General features: G+C 38.1%; 1 non-coding gene across 1 annotated transcript; it reads left to right on the top strand.

The window, feature by feature from the left end:
- The first annotated feature begins 3,616 nt into the window (after window positions 1–3,616).
- TRNAA-AGC (transfer RNA alanine (anticodon AGC)) lies at window positions 3,617–3,688 on the top strand. The gene has a single exon. It is a non-coding gene; the product is annotated as a tRNA-Ala (tRNA).
- The last annotated feature ends 13,174 nt before the right edge of the window (window positions 3,689–16,862 follow it).

Genomic DNA, 16,862 nt, shown 5'->3' on the forward strand with positions numbered 1-16,862 from the left:
TCATTATTGTTTCAAATATTCTGCTCCTTTCCCTCTTTCTTTTCCTTCTGGTATTCCCATTACACATATGTTATATTTTTTGTGCTTGTCCTAGAGTCCTTGGGTATTCTGTTCTTTTTTTTTTCCCTAGCCTTTGTTTTCTTTGTTTTTCAGTTTTGGAGGTTTCTATTGATACAGCCTCAAGTTCAGAGTCTTTCCTTACTTATGTCCACTCTACTAATAAACCTAACAAAGGCATTCTTCCTTCTATTACTGTGTTTTTAATCTTTTGCATTTCTTTTTCTGTTGTTTATTTTAGGATTTTCATCTTTCTCCTTACATTGCCTATCTGTTCTTGCATACTATCTACTTTATTCATTAGATCCTTTAGCATATTAGTCATAGTTGTTTTAAATTTCTGGTCTAATAATTCCAACATCCCTGCAATGTCTGGTTCTCTTCTGGCTCTGCCTTTTCAAATTGTTTTTTGCCTTTTGATATGTTGTGTAATTTTTTCTGTATAGCCTGACATGGTTTACTTGATAAAAGGATATATAGGACTTTAGTAATGTAGTGGTGAGATGTTGGGGGAGGAGAAGCTTTCTCTAGTCCAATGATTAGGTCTCAGTCTTTTAATGATCTTTTACCTCTGGGTCGTGAACTTCACAACTGTTTCTCAATTGTACCCCCCGCCCCCGCAAATGCCCCGACTTAGGTGGGACAACATAGCTAGAGTATGCTGGAGTTGGGTTTTTCCCTCTCTCATGTGAAAGTCTAGAGCCAGCTGGAACTGAGTATTTCCCTTCCTTCAGGACAATTAGGCTCTGACAAAACCCCAGCAAGTTAGGGTCTGGTTAAATAGATTCTTTAGTAGGCAGGCCTTGTTAAGAACAACAGAGTGCTCTGGCATATTTCAACAGGGTTCCTCTTCTCCCCACTCTGCTGGAAGCATGAAGGAATTTCCCCCCAATATTTGCATATTTAATATGAGAATCTGGTCAAACTCCTAGGGGTAAAACTCACAGAACTGTGGGGATGCCACCTCCACCCTGCCCTGGCCATGACTCAGGGTCCCTGGAGTTTTTAACTATCAGACTTGCTTACATGGATCCTTAAGCAATTTATCATTACAGTTCAGGTTTTGGTTCTTCCTGTGGTTTCCACTTGTGAGTCACTGTTCAGGTAAGTCATCACTCCCTTTATTCACCTGTCTATCTCTCCATTCTTGGGGGCAGCCGTTTGCCCTGTGTCCACACCTCTCTTATAGATTCAAGAAGAGGTGTTGATTTTTCAGTCTGCTCAGCTTTTTCCTTCTTGATAGAATGGAGTGGTGACTTCCCAGCCTCTTATATATGGAACCAGAAACTGGAAGTCTGTTTGCTAGTTTTTTTTTGTTTTTTTTTGTTTGCTAGTTTTTTATACGTTTTTGTCTCTGTACTTACAGTGAAATGGTCCTATAATTTTTCCTTCTTGTATTTTCTCCACTGGGTTTTGGTATCAGTATTATACTAATCTCCTAAAATAATTTATAGTTTTTCAGAATATTTTGTACAACACAGAGGTTAATGCTTCCTTTACGATTTCATAGAACATGCCAGTAAATTGATCTCAGACTGGAAATCAAATTTTATGGAAATTTTGCTTCAATTCCCGATTCAATTTTTTAAATGGCAATATATTAAATCAGATTTTCTATAACTTTTTATGTTAGCTTTGATAAGTTATACATTTTCCATTTCTTTGAATGGAATTGAGAGGATTGAAGCCAAATTTCATGATTTCTCACTTTTAAAATTTCCTAAGTAGCCACTGAAAGTATTCTCCTGTTTATTCATTTATGCAAACATCCATCTCTCTATCCATCCACTCATTTACATTTTAAAAATGATTCAAATATTTACTTACACTGGGTATTGTAATAAGTACTGATATACAATTAAGGATAACACAGTGTCTTAGCTAACCTTCAAGAAGACCCCCTATGATCCTTACCTCCTGGTAATCACACCCTTGTGCAGTCTTCTCCCACTTGAGTCAGTCACCAAGACATGAGGGGGAACTGAGGCTTCCTACCCACATGTGAATGAGCCATCTTGGAAGCAGATCCTCCAGACGCAGTCCAACCTTCAGAGCACTGCATGCATAGTAGACACCCTGAGTTCAACTTCAAGAGACACCTGGTGCCAGAATTACCCAGCGAAGCCACACTGGAGTTCCTGACCCACAGAATCTGAGATAATAAATATTATTTTTTTTAACCCTGTACACTTTGGAGTATTATTCAGCAATAGATAACTAATATTCACAGCAAGGCTTTTTAACATTTCTCTTAAAGGAATAATCATTATTTACAAAAAATATACAATTTTTATGTTTCTCTCAAGCTTGCAGACTACTATTTGAAAATCAAATAGCAATGCTAAATTAAGATGTGTGGCTCTCCTCACATGTTTCTCTTTTTATCCTGAAAAAAATCCGAAGATTTTAGGCTGATTGCCTAGTGTAACTTATCCATCAGAGGGTCATGGATCTACCATTAAAACAATCCCTGGCAAAAAGAAATGGAAAAACCATAATTATTTTAGATGACTCATGTTTTATGTAAACTGTCTGGAACCACCATCTCTACTACATGAATAAAATTTAGGTTCTCTTAGCAAGGTGAAAAGATGAGAAATGCAGGTGTCATCTTGGTCAAGCTGATTTCTCTGCCTTCATCTCCACCTTGCACCTCCCAACTCAAACCGTTCTGAACTACATACAGTTCCACTCCTGTATGCATGTTGTATCCTCAGTTTTCGTTTCCTTTCTATTTGACATTCTTATTCATTCTTCCAGGTTTGCTCACAGGTTACTATATCTGGGGACTTCCCAGAACTAGGCAGGGATAAAACCTTCTTGATTTGTTGAGACCCTTGTTGAGAGTGATCTGAATTCCAAAGGATCACTCCCTCTGCAGAAAAAATAAAGCAACCCGGAAGCAGAGGTTTTGCCTCAATCTTAAAAGTAACACGTTTCTTACTTCCTGGCTTTTCTTTCCAAAGAATCAGAACAAGATCCGAGGATTCGTATTCCTTGGATTTGATTTGTATTCTTTGGATAAAATGAGGATCAGAGGCCTTAGGAAGCAATCCAACATCTTTACCCTTTAGCCCTCCCAGTTGCTAAGAGTGGAAGGAATTTATTTTTCTATCAGAAATACCGTCATTGGCTCCTTGTTTTCTAATAGTTACATAGCGGTTTCTGGAGTCCGGGACTAGGGTGCAGAATTGGGGAGGGGAATTGGGGATAGATTGGTAGGTTTCATAATTAAAGACAGTCATTGGCAAAGTATTTTTCTTATCCTTCCTGTAAGGAATTTTCCTTTGTTCCACATATCTTTTGGCAAACGAGACAAGCGCTCAGAAAAGGAGGGTCTGTGAGACTGTTTCCTACTCAGATTTCCGAGATCAGTGTATTCTCATCAGTCACTGAATGTCTGCAAGATACAGGTTAATAGGAATTCCTTGGTAACAGAGTTCTATAAAATAGAAGGTGAAAATTGTATCGTTTAGAAAAGAACAAAATAATTTTGTTTTAAAATGTAAATTTGTTTTATTTCATGAAGGTAGTTTAGAAAACAGCTTTCAAGCGCGATGGGGATGTAGCTCAGTGGTAGAGCGCATGCTTAGCATGCATGAGGTCCCGGGTTCGATCCCCAGCATCTCCAACCTTTTGTTTCCTAGCTCCGGAAACAATTCTCTTCTGCCTTACGATCACAGCCCATTCCTGTAGAATCTGAAGATTAACCATCTTGCCTCCAGGTACTTAACAGTTTGCTCGGGTTATGCTAGTAACCTTTCCGTTTAAAAATTTTATTCCTTTCCATCCTCAGCAGGGATTAGAGATGGTCTTCCACAAAGTGAAATCAAGAGTGACTTTAGTCCCTGTTCCATGAAAAAACAAAATGACAGTTATTCATGTAAACTCTAAATGGAAGATTTGCGAACGGATTAGTATTTTCACTTAATTTTGCTGCGGGGTTTCGAACGGGAGATGGGACGGTAGGCTGAGCTTCTGTCTCTGGTTTCATACTCTGAGGCTCAATAAGAAAGATGGATTTCACGGGAAGCTCCCCTAGAAAGAAAATACGCTTTTCCCAGGCCGGAGGCTGTGAAAGTATTGGGTAAATTTCGCTTCTTAAAACGTGACAGTTCTCTCAGAAATCGAACACAAAGGAGTGAAGTAGAAACATTTCGACGCAGACATGTTTCCCCCTCAGTGCGTTTTGCCAGAGCTCGCAGCGTTCACATCGCTGTGGATTTGATTCCTTCTATACTGATCTCTTTTGTAATCTCTGAATTTGCCTCACTGATTCTAAAGTTACTGACTTTAATTCTCTCCAAAAATCCGCTTCTCTTTCTAAACCTAGCCCTTTTACACCATTCATGTGGGTAAGGACTTTCTTTGGCTCACTCCTTTGTGTGTTTTGTTGAAGTGCTATTCCCCTTTGGAATGCAGCATCTCCTGTATCTTGGTGCTTTTGTCTCAACTTCCAATTTGCGACACCTTGTCACATTAGCAAGGGAAGGGAATTTAGAAAACAGTTTTTTGTTGTTTCGTTTATTTCTCAGCAAGGCCTCCAGCAGCTCCAGGCGTCCCTTGCCTGGCTGCAGTTAAGGGCTCCTGAACCTTAGGGGATGGAATGTACCAAATTCTTAGAGGTACAAGAGCCCAGTGTTAAAAAATAATAATGGCTGCGATCCTTTATGTTGGACTCTTTAATGATTTGGTCTGTCATTCATGGGTGGATCTAGTGCTTGTGCCTCTTGACTATTTAAGAAAAACCACAAAATTAAAGTATGGGTCTTAAAATGGGCCTTTGAAAGTGTGGTGCGCTGAAGCTTGCATTCTATTAGCTAAATCATCCTGTGCTGTCATGTATTGAACAATTGGTCTTGCCAATATTTATTACAGATCTACAATAGTTTAACTCTGGTATAGCTCTAAAGATATTAGAACACTTTGAACAAACTTAAAATAGTAGCCATAGCATCTACCAGCTGAGCGGTTAATAAGGAAATAGTTCACAGACTTTATCCTTTCTTGTTCCTCCCATTTTCAATATGCCATATTACCCACACTCAAGTCTAGTAGTGGTGAGATACCAACAGTTCTACCTAGGAACCAGTTTCGAGTTGTAATTATGACTTACCACCTGATTTTTTTGTCACTTCATGTCACCAGACTATGATCAACTTCATCAAAGATTGTTTTTAAGATTTCTCTATTCCAAACCACATGAAAAGACTCACCTTAATTTAACCAATAAAAAAGTTTTAGGTGCAATCCAAGAACAGTGTCCTAACTAAATTATTTTATCTGGTAGGTAAAGTGTGTACTGGGTGATGGGAGGGAAAGATGAAATCAATACAGTTTCCCTGAGCCTACAAATTTCTTTAAAAGTGAAGCGGTGGTTCTACAACTTGGCTGCACATTGGAGTCACCTGGAGAGCTCTAAAATTTTCTGATGCCTGGATCCCACTCTGAGAGATTCTAGTTTAATTTGTCTGGAGTGTGGAATGGACACTAGCGTTTTAAAAATCCCCCTAGGTGATTTGAATATGCAGCTAAGGTTGAGAACCACTGGTCTAGAAATTCTCTATTTAAATTATCTCAAAATATCCACAAAGGTAGGAGGAGGCATAAGAGAGGTATACCTGCAGGCTTATCCCTTTCTCAGTTAGTCTAAGCTTATCTAGAAACACCACTGGTGACTGAGGTAGTCACAGATACAGGAGCAGCCCCCAGACTGGCCAAGTCAAGGGCAGACAGGGGTGATCCATGGGATATAACTTAATTTCACATACCATTCTGCTAAGTAAAGAGAAACACCTCTCTCTCTCTTTTATCTTACCACAGTTGTTCAAGGACTGTGAAATGAAAACTGTTACTTCCTGAGATCCCTGTGTTTGCAAAGCTGGTCACTGGGAAGAAAGTAGATCACTTAATAATTCAGTGCCTTCCAGGACAGAACAAATATACTCTAAGCTTCCCCCCACCCCAAAGTTTAAATTCGGGGATATCTATCAGTAGTTTGAGATGGCTCTGACCTAGACTTGAAGCAGGAAAGACACTACATTTTCTGAAATAAAATTTCCTCATGAAAAAGGGGAGTTGATACTGATAACTTGGGGCTAAGACTTTATAATGGAAGGCTTGTTTTTTTAAAACATCTTTATTGGAGTATAATTGCATTACATTGTTGTGTTAGTTTCTGCTGTATAACAAAGTGAATCAGCTATACGTATACATATATCCCCATATCCCTTCCCTCTCACCATCCCTATCCCACCCCTCTAGGTGGTCACAAAGCACCGAGTGCATTCTAGACAACAGGACCTCAGGAAAATGTTGTAAATCTGGGAGATTTTAAACATTCAGGGAAGGCAATCTGATGATCATTTTTTGAATTCATAGAGTGTGAGGTGATCAAAGGAGAGGAGGGTTGGATAAGGGGGTTGGAATAGCTATTTCACAGTTGCTACCAAATGGCAAAAAAAGGATTAACTTTCTAGTAATGAACAAAGTAACAAATGTGCTAGGTGCATAAAAATGCAATATTCATATCTTTTGGTATTCTAAATAAGCTATTCACCAATAAAAGTTAAAAATGAAAATAAACTGAAGAGACAGAAAAAAGTTATACTGGGGAGAGCTAATTTGCTCACATAGAACTTCCTGTGCTTAATCCTTAAGGGGTCCTACTACTTTTTTCCCCCGAACTTTTCTTTTAGGGTAAATTCTAAGTTATTTTGAATGGTTGTTTCACAAAGTGAGGAAACTTTAGATTGCTATTCCAAGTCATTGCCTTTATTTTTTCCCCTTGTATTAGCTTTCTGGTATGTTTGACATAAAATGTTGGAAGGCTTGCCTTTACTTATGTCACTGTGCTTCAGGGAAAGCCCATTTCCATGTGGCCTAGGTAAAGCTACAGTATCATTATCCATAGATACATTTTGTTTTGTCAACTAACATTTTAGCTACTTAATGGCAAAGATTATGTCTCTGCTCTGTTATTTTCTAGAAACTAGAGAAATTCTGGCAATATCTGTTAAGGGAAGAGGCTCTACTACATGTAAAGCAAATATGTGAATACTTGGGGCTTTGCAAGTGCACTAATCTTTACTTTTACTTTTGTTATTTTTCTAATACGATAATGTGAAAGTTTATGCAAATATATTTTATTTTATTCAACTTAAAATTAATTATGAAATAGTAAAGCATAAATACAGAGAATATTATAATAGATGTCATGTACCCTTTACCCAGATCTTCTTTTTTCCCTAAGGAAATAATTTAGAAGTATGGTTGAAGCATCACCCCTCACTTCCCATTCCCCTTCCTCTCTCCATAAAAGTAACCACCATCCTGAAGTCCATTAGTATCTTTTCAATCTGCATTTTAATCTTTTACTACATGTATGTATATCTATAAAAAATTTATAGTAATTTTTGTTCAGCTTTTTAGTTAGTGTACTTGAGCCCTTCTCACACTTACCTCCCATCACCCCTTATTCATTGGTTCTCTTTTTATTTTAATTTTTATTGAAATACAGTTGATTTACAATGTTTTGTTAATTACTGCTGTACAGCAAAGTGATTCAGATATCTATATAGAAATATATATATATTACATAAGAATGTATATATATACATATTGTTTTATATATATTGTTTTCCATTATGGTTTATCATAGAAAATTGAATATAGTTCTCAACCCTTTTTAAAATAGATTGTCTTCAGTTAAGTTCGGGGCAAAATTTAGGAAAAAACTTAGCTCATACTCAGAGGATGATGCCTAGTGCTACTGTAACAAAATAACACAAACTACATGGTTTAAACCATAGAAGTTTATCATCTCATGATTCTGGAGGCTAGAAATCCAAAATCAAGGTGTTGGCAGGGTAGTTCCTTCTGAGGATTATGAGGGAGAATCTTCTTATGCCTCTCCTGTAGCTTCTGATGGTTTGCTGACCATCTTTGGTATTCCTTGGTTTATGGGTGCATCCCCCTCCCCAATCTCCACTTTCATGTTCACATGTGTGTATGTCTGTTTCCAAATTTCCCCCATTTACAAGAACCGCTGTCATATTGTAACAGAGAGGCCTGCCCTACTCCAGGATGACTTTGTCTTAACTAATTACATTAGTAATGACCCTTTTTCTCGACTACTTCTACAGTCACATTCTGAAGTAGTGGGGATTAGGACTTCAACATATGAATTTTTAGTGGGACAAAATTCAACTGATAACATCTACTAGCTAGTATTATGTTGAATCACCCTATTCTCAACAGAGGAAGCATTCATTAGGGTAATGAGAAATCATTGCAGTTACGAAAAATCCCCTGTTCCACTATCCATATTCATATCCCTCATTTAGTTATTTTGGGTCTAACATTAATCAAGCACTTGTGCATCAAATTGTCCTGGGGTCTCATATGTTATTTGCTCTTTCAGTTCTCATACGTATTGTTTACCTGAGTGCAAGGCTATTTCCGGAAGGACCTCATTGGAATAGGTTCCATGGATTCTGACTCTTTCTACTCTCATGATAATTTTATTTCATGCGCCTTGCAGACCTTCCTACTGTTGGGCCTTGGTCAGATTTATTTCATTCCACCTTGGCAGAGATTCCTATTTTGGTTAAATACCTGGGATTAACATGAAAGTTTTAAAGATGTTTCCAAGTACTACTTGTACAGTTATACATTATATATATATGTAAAATATACTTTTTCTACAAAAAATGAAATACATTAAAGAGAAATCATCAAAAAATGTATTGAACTGGGCAGTGTTCATAGTACAGAGTATTACAAGCCCTTGTTAGGTGCTCATCTATCATCTTGTGCTTCTTTTATTATCATATTAAATTTTTATTAAAGTTTCTTGTTCTATTTTCTATCATCTTTGGCCATCTGGTACCTAGTTGTATCCATAGAACTAATTTCAGCCCCTGACACATAGTAGGTACTCAGTAATATCACTCTTGTTGGACAATACTTGAACAATACTTAGCCAAAAATGCTGTCATCCCAATTGTGCTTTTGTAACTGAAATTTATACAGTCCTGATCATAAACAATTGAGCCAATTAGAATTCAGAAGCACCATGATTCCTTGTCCATTATTATTTTGAAGGTGCTGTTTTCCAAACTGTATATTTTCCAAATATACAGTAACCGTAAATGGAGTAGTAGCATGACCCTTATCATAGAAATTTGTTAGCATATATTAAATTAAAAAGTGACTATCCTGGTTAGCAAGAAAATAAGTTTATATTCACTATAAAAACATTCTGAATGGGATAGAAAATGTCAGTGCCAGACCATTTGACCCAAGAAAGGAATTAAAAAAGACTTTGGGATTCAAAGGTATTATCAGGCCCAGAGCTCCTTTCAGCCTTTACTTGGTTAAATAAAGAATTTTGGAGTCCTCGCATTTTGTATTTTAACCAGGCAGCAGAAGCTGGGTGGATATGCCGTGGCATCTGCTAATTTGATGAACTCACTCCCTTTTCAGCGCCAGCCTTATTCCAATTACAGGCAGAAAACCAGGAGGCAAGTGTTAACAGTTTAAGAATGGATTCTTAATTTCGTAATTGTACAATCAGTAAATGTTTGTTTAGCTTCTACAAGTTGAGGGTCCATGAGGAAAATACTAAAGAACATCCTTTTGAAGAACCAATAAGAAGAAGGTAGTATAGAAAAGGAGGAATTTCCCGATCTGCGACGCCTCCCAGAGCCTAGGGAGCTGTGATTTCCATCTGTGCACCTTCCTAAGAGCTGCAGGAACAGAGGTCATTTCCCAGCCCGGGCAGGCAAAGGCTCCTGGGATTTGAATCATAAAACCTTTAAGTGAACTCTGACCGAGCTGCCTCCTGAATGACCATCTCCTACTTCCCCAAGCAGAGCACAAGCGGACAGCTGTTAGCAGAGTCTGAATGTGTTTGGAATTTTGGGTTGTTTGTCTCCGTTTTGTTTGTTTTTCAGTGCACAAGTGTGCCCTCTTCTAACAACCAGGAATGCCATTAATTTGATTGAAGTTCTAACTGACCTATTCTGCTATTAAAGCTTTTCACTCTACTTTTAGAATATCCACTTACTTGAGGATTCTAAATTACTACAATCGGATGGAATATAAGAACTTCTTTGGCCTCATTCAGAGAAGTCCCCTCCTCCACAACGAACACTCGGCTCGTATCTACTCTTTCCCATTCCATGGTTGTTCTATCTGTTACGGTGTGAGTGCGTGTATGCGTTTTGCTAGGCTTGATGGGAGTCTTAAGTTCCAGGAGTCTCCATCGCGGGTCTGTCTGCTCTGCAAGGTCGATTTATTCGAGAAGAAAGTGAGCAGTGACTCTAATTAACTCAGGTTTTCACCTAATTGAGTACGATTTGAACAGAAAGGAGGCCTTAACTTTCGAACCGCAGGCTCTGTGGCTAAGTTGGCTAAAGAGCCTGTCACGTAAATAGGATAATCCTGGGTTTGAATCCCAGCAGGGCCTAATGAGGTGTCTGTTTTCCCTCCTAAAAGTCGTTTGTCTGATATTTTCTTTAATCGCAGTGGTTGGAGGTTTTTTTTCACCTCTTCTAATTACACCTGCATTCTCGTACACCTGCATTCTCAATCACCCTCAGGCTCTCTACTGATGGTCTATCATATGGTTATACTGTACTGGAATTTAACTGCTTAGGTGTTCAATATCAATTATGAATAGAGATTTCCAGAGTAAAATTGGAAAACTTTTTATTCAAATCATTTAAAAATATATTCTGCTGGTTTCTCAAACACCAAGCAATCTTACTTAAGTTATACATAGATGAAAAATGGCTGCAATTTATCGAACACTTACTATGTTGCATTTTTGTGTTTCCTCACATACCTTTAAATCCCTAAAAACACTCACAAAAGTAAGCATTATTATGCATATTTTAGAGATGAGAAAACTGAGAATTGGAGAGAAATGAAGTAGCTTGCCCAAATCACAGCTAGGAAATAAATGACCAAATTAGGGTCTAAACCTAATATTTTCCAGTTCAAAGTCATGGTTTAAAATGTCAAATAATCTTATTTATAAAATCAAACAGTATCCAGTATGGTTTAAAATAATAGTTCTTAAAATTGTATGGCACATAAACTCATTAGATTATCTGATGAAAACTTGCCAATGATCACCACGAAAAAATGCTCCAACAGACATATGGATAAATTTTTTATATTCTTTGAAGGTGTTCACTGATCCCCTTAAGATCTTAGGTGTCCATGAACCACTGAAAAAAAAATCCTTGACTTTCATAAACCAATAAAGTAAATCCCAAATTGGTATTAAGGAAACATGGCGGTTATAGGGGCATATTTTACTTCTTGATGTTGATTTTTATGGGACTATTATTCCCTCTCCTAGGCTGACTAAAATTGGACCATTAGAGGCAAACATCTGGTCATCAGTATCATGACTCTGGGCCAGCATATCAGGTTCAAGAAGTTATATTTCTGGATGTGAGATCAATGAAATGAGTTCTGAAAGAAGATCTGTGCAGAAAAACAACTCTTACAGCTGGCCCCAAGCAGCAGAAGATCTACCTTTATCTATTTTAGCTGATACCTATGAAACATTCGTTCATCGCCTCATTCCAAAAATTATGTATTGTATGCCTACTCATTCAGCATGTGGAAAGGTGAGCTGAACAGGTCTGGTCTCCACCTCCAAGGAGTTAAGAGCTTAGTGGGAAGGAAGGAGGAGATAGAAATCAATTACATGATCACAGACAGAAATATAATATCATGACTATGATAAATGCTACAAAAAAGAATGACTGAGATTTAGGAGAACATATATGAGAAATTCTGTTTAATCTGGGAAGTCACAGAGGGGGACACTTGAGTTGCAAAAAAGGGGAAGAATTATGTAGGAAAGAGAGGCAGAGCATACTGTTTTCTTTTTGGAAGATAGATTTAAAATGAAAAAGAGTAGATTTTAAGCAACTTAACCAGAGGTGCAGAAAACATAAATGTAAAAAATAATAAAAGGGAACTGGCATCAAGTTTTAGGGAGAAAATCCCCCCAAATGAGAAAGAACCTATTTCTACAACTCCAGGGGAAGCATTGCTGACAGTGACTTTTTTTCCAAGACAGTTTTAGAGTAAAACTTTGACAGAAATAAAGTAAATGCATCCATTCCTTTTCCTTAATTTTAGATCAATAATTCATAATCCTATCCTTTCTCTCTCTATCTAATGATGATGAATTCACCAATGTTTTAGTGAGTGAGAAGGTATTTGTGCTAACAGGGAGTTCTCTGGAAATTTTAACTCTCCATTCTGTTTCTTATTGGAAGTTCTTAACTACCAAAATAAGAGAAATTCGAGGTCAGCTCTTCTAAGGTTATTTGAACCCCAAGTGCGGTTTTGTAACGAGGTTTAATGGAGGTTTGTAGTCTCCTCATACTCAGCAAAGAACTCAGTTGGTCTCCTTACAGTGCAAACTCAACAGAAAACTCCTAAGATTCTGCACTGGGGCATAGATTAAAAAGTGAAGTGGCTTTCAATTCAATTCAGAGATGTTTTCTTCCCTCTAAAGAAAGCACTATTCATTCAATGGACCAAACTCTTATTGTAAAAAAACAAAATCTGTCTATATATGAATGCAGAGAAAAGTCTGGCAATAAAGTGACTGACCATGCACAGAAAAGAAAGGAGCATCGAGTTTTAGGTGATAAAGTATCTATCCATTTCCTGGATCTGCCATTCACCAAATGTGGGCTTTTGTTAAGGGATTTGATTATCTGAACTTATATTTTATTCTTACCTTTTCTTTTAACTATTACTTTTAAAGTAATTTTAGCTTTACAGAAAAGTTGCAAGAACAGGACAAAGAATTCCTATTTATCATCATTCAAATTTCCCAGATCTGAATATTTAATCTCATTTAATTTATTATATATGTATATATATAAATCATTGAGAGTTGCAGACATGATGATCTTTTACCTCTACCTACTTCAGTGTATGTTTCCTATAATAGTATTCTCTAATATAACCACAGTACCAAAATCAGAAATTAACATTGATATCGTACTGTTATCTAATATACAGGCCTTATTCAGACTTTGCCCCTGTAATGTCCTTTAAATTTTTAAAAATTTTGTTTTGGCAAAAACACAACATGAAATTCCTTCTTCCCTTCCTTCCTTCCATCCTTCCATTCTTTCTTTCTAACTTGAAGTATAAAGCTATAAATAGTACTATAATTTATCAGATTGACTTCAAAATAAGTGCCTATTAGCTAACGGGAGAGTTTTGGGACAAGATATTAAATTCTCTTGTCCAAAGTATTTTAAGTAAAAATAAATGGCACTTGCAGTTCATTTTAGATTGAAACACAGACACCACACACACCCAATTACATATTTCACTGCACGTTAATATATTCAACAATCAAGGTTGCCTTACATAAGTTCCACCTTCATCCAAATTGTTGATTAGATAAGAAAAAATAAACTATTTTATTTATTTTTAATTGGTTTCCTTTGGAAATTGATTTGTAGAAGCTTCTCATTTATTTTTAATAACAATTTTCATCATATGTAGCTTATATATGTATAAATGGTCTATCCTGGTTTATCAGTTTGTCAAAAGGTCATATTTGACCAAGGCAAGTGAACCAATATTTTTATTTATGTAGTGGTTTCTTTGTGTGTCTTAAGTAGGCCTTCCCTATGCTAAGTTCAATAACTTTAACTGTAATTTTATTTTATTGAAAGACCAGCTTCTGTTTCCTAACCTCGTAACCCCACAATACCTATTTTTAGCTTCTATATTCAAAATGTTAAATAAATCACGATTGTTCAATCTTAACATGTAAAAGGCTAATTTAATCCTTGCTCAAGAAAGGGAGGATTGCGAGATTGGAACCAAGATGGCAGAGTAGAAGGACGTGCTCTCACTCCCTCTTGCAAGAACACCAGAATCACAACTAACTACTGGAAAATCATCAACAGGGAGACACTGGAACTCACCAAATAAGATACCCCACATTCAAAGACAAAGGAGAAACCACAATGAGACGGTACGAGGGGCGCAATCTCAGTAAAATCAAATCCTGTAACTGCTGGGTGGATGACTCACAGACTGGAAAACACTTATACCACAGAAGTCCACTCACTGGAGTGAACGATCTGAGCCCCACATCAGGCTTCCCAACCTGGGGCTCCGGCAACAGGAGGACGAATTCCTAGAGAATCAGACTTTGAAGCCTACTGGGATTTGTTTGCAGGACTTCGACACAACTGGGGGAAAAAGAGACTCCACTCTTGGAGGGCACACACAAAGTAGTGTGCACATCGGAACCCAGGGGAAGGAGCAGTGACCACAGGGGAGACTGAACCAGACCTGCCTGCTAGTGTTGGGGGTTCTCCTGAAGAGGCGGGGGGGGGGGGGGGGCGGTGGCTGTGGCTCACCGTGGGGACAAGGATACTGGCAGCAGAAGTTCTGGGAAGGACTCCTTGGCCTGAGCCCTCTCAGAGTCTGCCATTAGCCCTACCAAAGAGCCCAGGTAGGCTCCAGTGTTGGGTTGCCTCAGGCCAAACAACCAACAGGGAAGGAACCCAGCCCCACCCATCAGCAGTCAAGCGGATTAAAGTTTTACTGAGCTCTGCCCACCAGAGCAACAGTCAGCTCTACCCACCACCACTCCCTCCCATCAGGAAACTTGCATAAGCCTCTTAGATAGCCTCATCCACCAGAGGGCAGACAGCAGAAACAAGAAGAACTACAATCCTGCAGCCTGTGGAACAAAAACCACATTCACAGAAAGAGAGACAGGATGAAAAGGCAGAGGGCTATGTACCAGATGAAGGAACAAGATAAAAGCCCAGAAAAACAACTAAATGAAATGGAGATAGGCAACCTTCCAGAAAAAGAATTCAGAATAATGATAGTGAAGATGATCCAGGACCTCAGAAAAAGAATGGAGGCAAAGATCCAGAAGATGCAAGAAATGTTTAACAAAGACCTAGAAGAATTAAAGAACTAACAAACAGAGATGAACAATACAATAACTGAAATGAAAACTACACTAGAAGGAATCAATAGCAGAATAACTGAGGCAGAAAAATCGGTAAGTAACCTGGAAGACAGAATGGTGGAATTCACTGCTGCGGAACAGAATAAAGAAAAAAGAATGAAAAGAAATGAAGACAGCCTACGAGACCTCTGGGACAACATTAAACGCAACAATGTTCGCATTATAGGAGTCCCAGAAGGAGAAGAGAGAGAGAGAAAGGACCCAAGAAAATATTTGATGAGATTATAGTTGAAAAGTTCCCTAACATGGGAAATAGCCACCCAAGTCCAGGAAGCACAGAATCCCATACAGGATAAACCCAAGGAGAAACACGCCGAGACACATAGTAATCAAATCGGCAAAAATTAAAGACAAAGAAAAAGTATTGAAAGCAGCAAGGGAAAAATGACAAATAACATACAAGGGAACTCCCATAAGGTTAACAGCTGATTTCTCAGCAGAAACTCTACAAGCCAGAAGGGAGTGGCATGATATACTTAAAGGGATGAAAGGGAAGAACCTACAACCAAGATTACTCTACCCAGGAAGATCTCATTCAGATTCCATGGAGAAATCAACAGCTTTACAGACAAGCAAAAGCTAAGAGAATTCAGCACCACAAAACCAGCTCTACAACAAATGCTAAAGGAACTTCTCTAAGTGGTAAACACAAGAGAAGAAAAGGACCTACAAAAACAAACCCAAAACAATTAAGAAAATGGTCATAGGAACATACATATAGATAATTGCCTTAAACGTGAATGGATTAAATGCTCCAACCAAAAGACACAGGCTTGCTGAATGGATACAAAAACAAGACCCATATATATGCTGTCTACAAGAGACCCACTTCAGACCTAGGGACACGTTCAGACTGAAAGTGAGGGGATGGAAAAAGATATTCCATGCAAATGGAAATCAAAAGAAAGCTGGAGGGGCTTCCCTGGTGGCGCAGTGGTTGAGAGTCCGCCTGCCGATGCAGGGGACACGGGTTTGTGCCCCGGTCCGGGAAGATCCCACATGCCACGGAGCGGCTGGGCCCGTGAGCTATGGCCGCTGAGCCTGTGCGTCCGGAGCCTGTGCATCCGGAGCCCGTGCTCCGCAACGGGAGAGGCCACAACAGTAAGAGGCCCACGTACCGCAAAAAAAAAAAAAAAAAAAAAAAGAAAGCTGGAGTAACAATACTCATATCAGATAAAATAGACTTTAAGAATGTTACAAGAGACAAGGAAGGACCCTACATAATGATCAAGGGATCAATCCAAGAAGAAGATATAACAATTATAAATATATATGCACCCAACATAGGAGCACCTCAATACATAAGGCAAATGCTAACAGCTAAGAAAGAGGAAATCAACAGTAACACAATAATAGTGGGGGACTTTAACACCTCATTTACACCAATGGACAGATCATCCAAAATGAAAATAAATAAGGAAACAGAAGCTTTAAATGACACAGTAGACCAGATAGATTTAATTGATATTTATGGGACATTCCATCCAAAAACAGCAGATTACACTTTCTTCTCAATTGCCCATGGAACATTCTCCAGGATAGATAACATCTTGGGTCACAAATCAAGCCTCAGTAAATTTAAGAAAACTGAAATCATATCAAGCATCTTTTCTGACCACAATGCTATGAGATTAGAAATGAATTACAGGGAAAAAACCATAAAAAACACAAACACATGGAGGCTAAACAATACGTTACTAAATAACCAAGAGATCACTGAAGAAATCAAAGAGGAAATCAAAAAATACCTAGA

Source organism: Orcinus orca, chromosome 10 (genome assembly GCF_937001465.1).
Source record: "Orcinus orca chromosome 10, mOrcOrc1.1, whole genome shotgun sequence".
Taxonomy (NCBI): Eukaryota; Metazoa; Chordata; class Mammalia; order Artiodactyla; family Delphinidae; genus Orcinus; species Orcinus orca.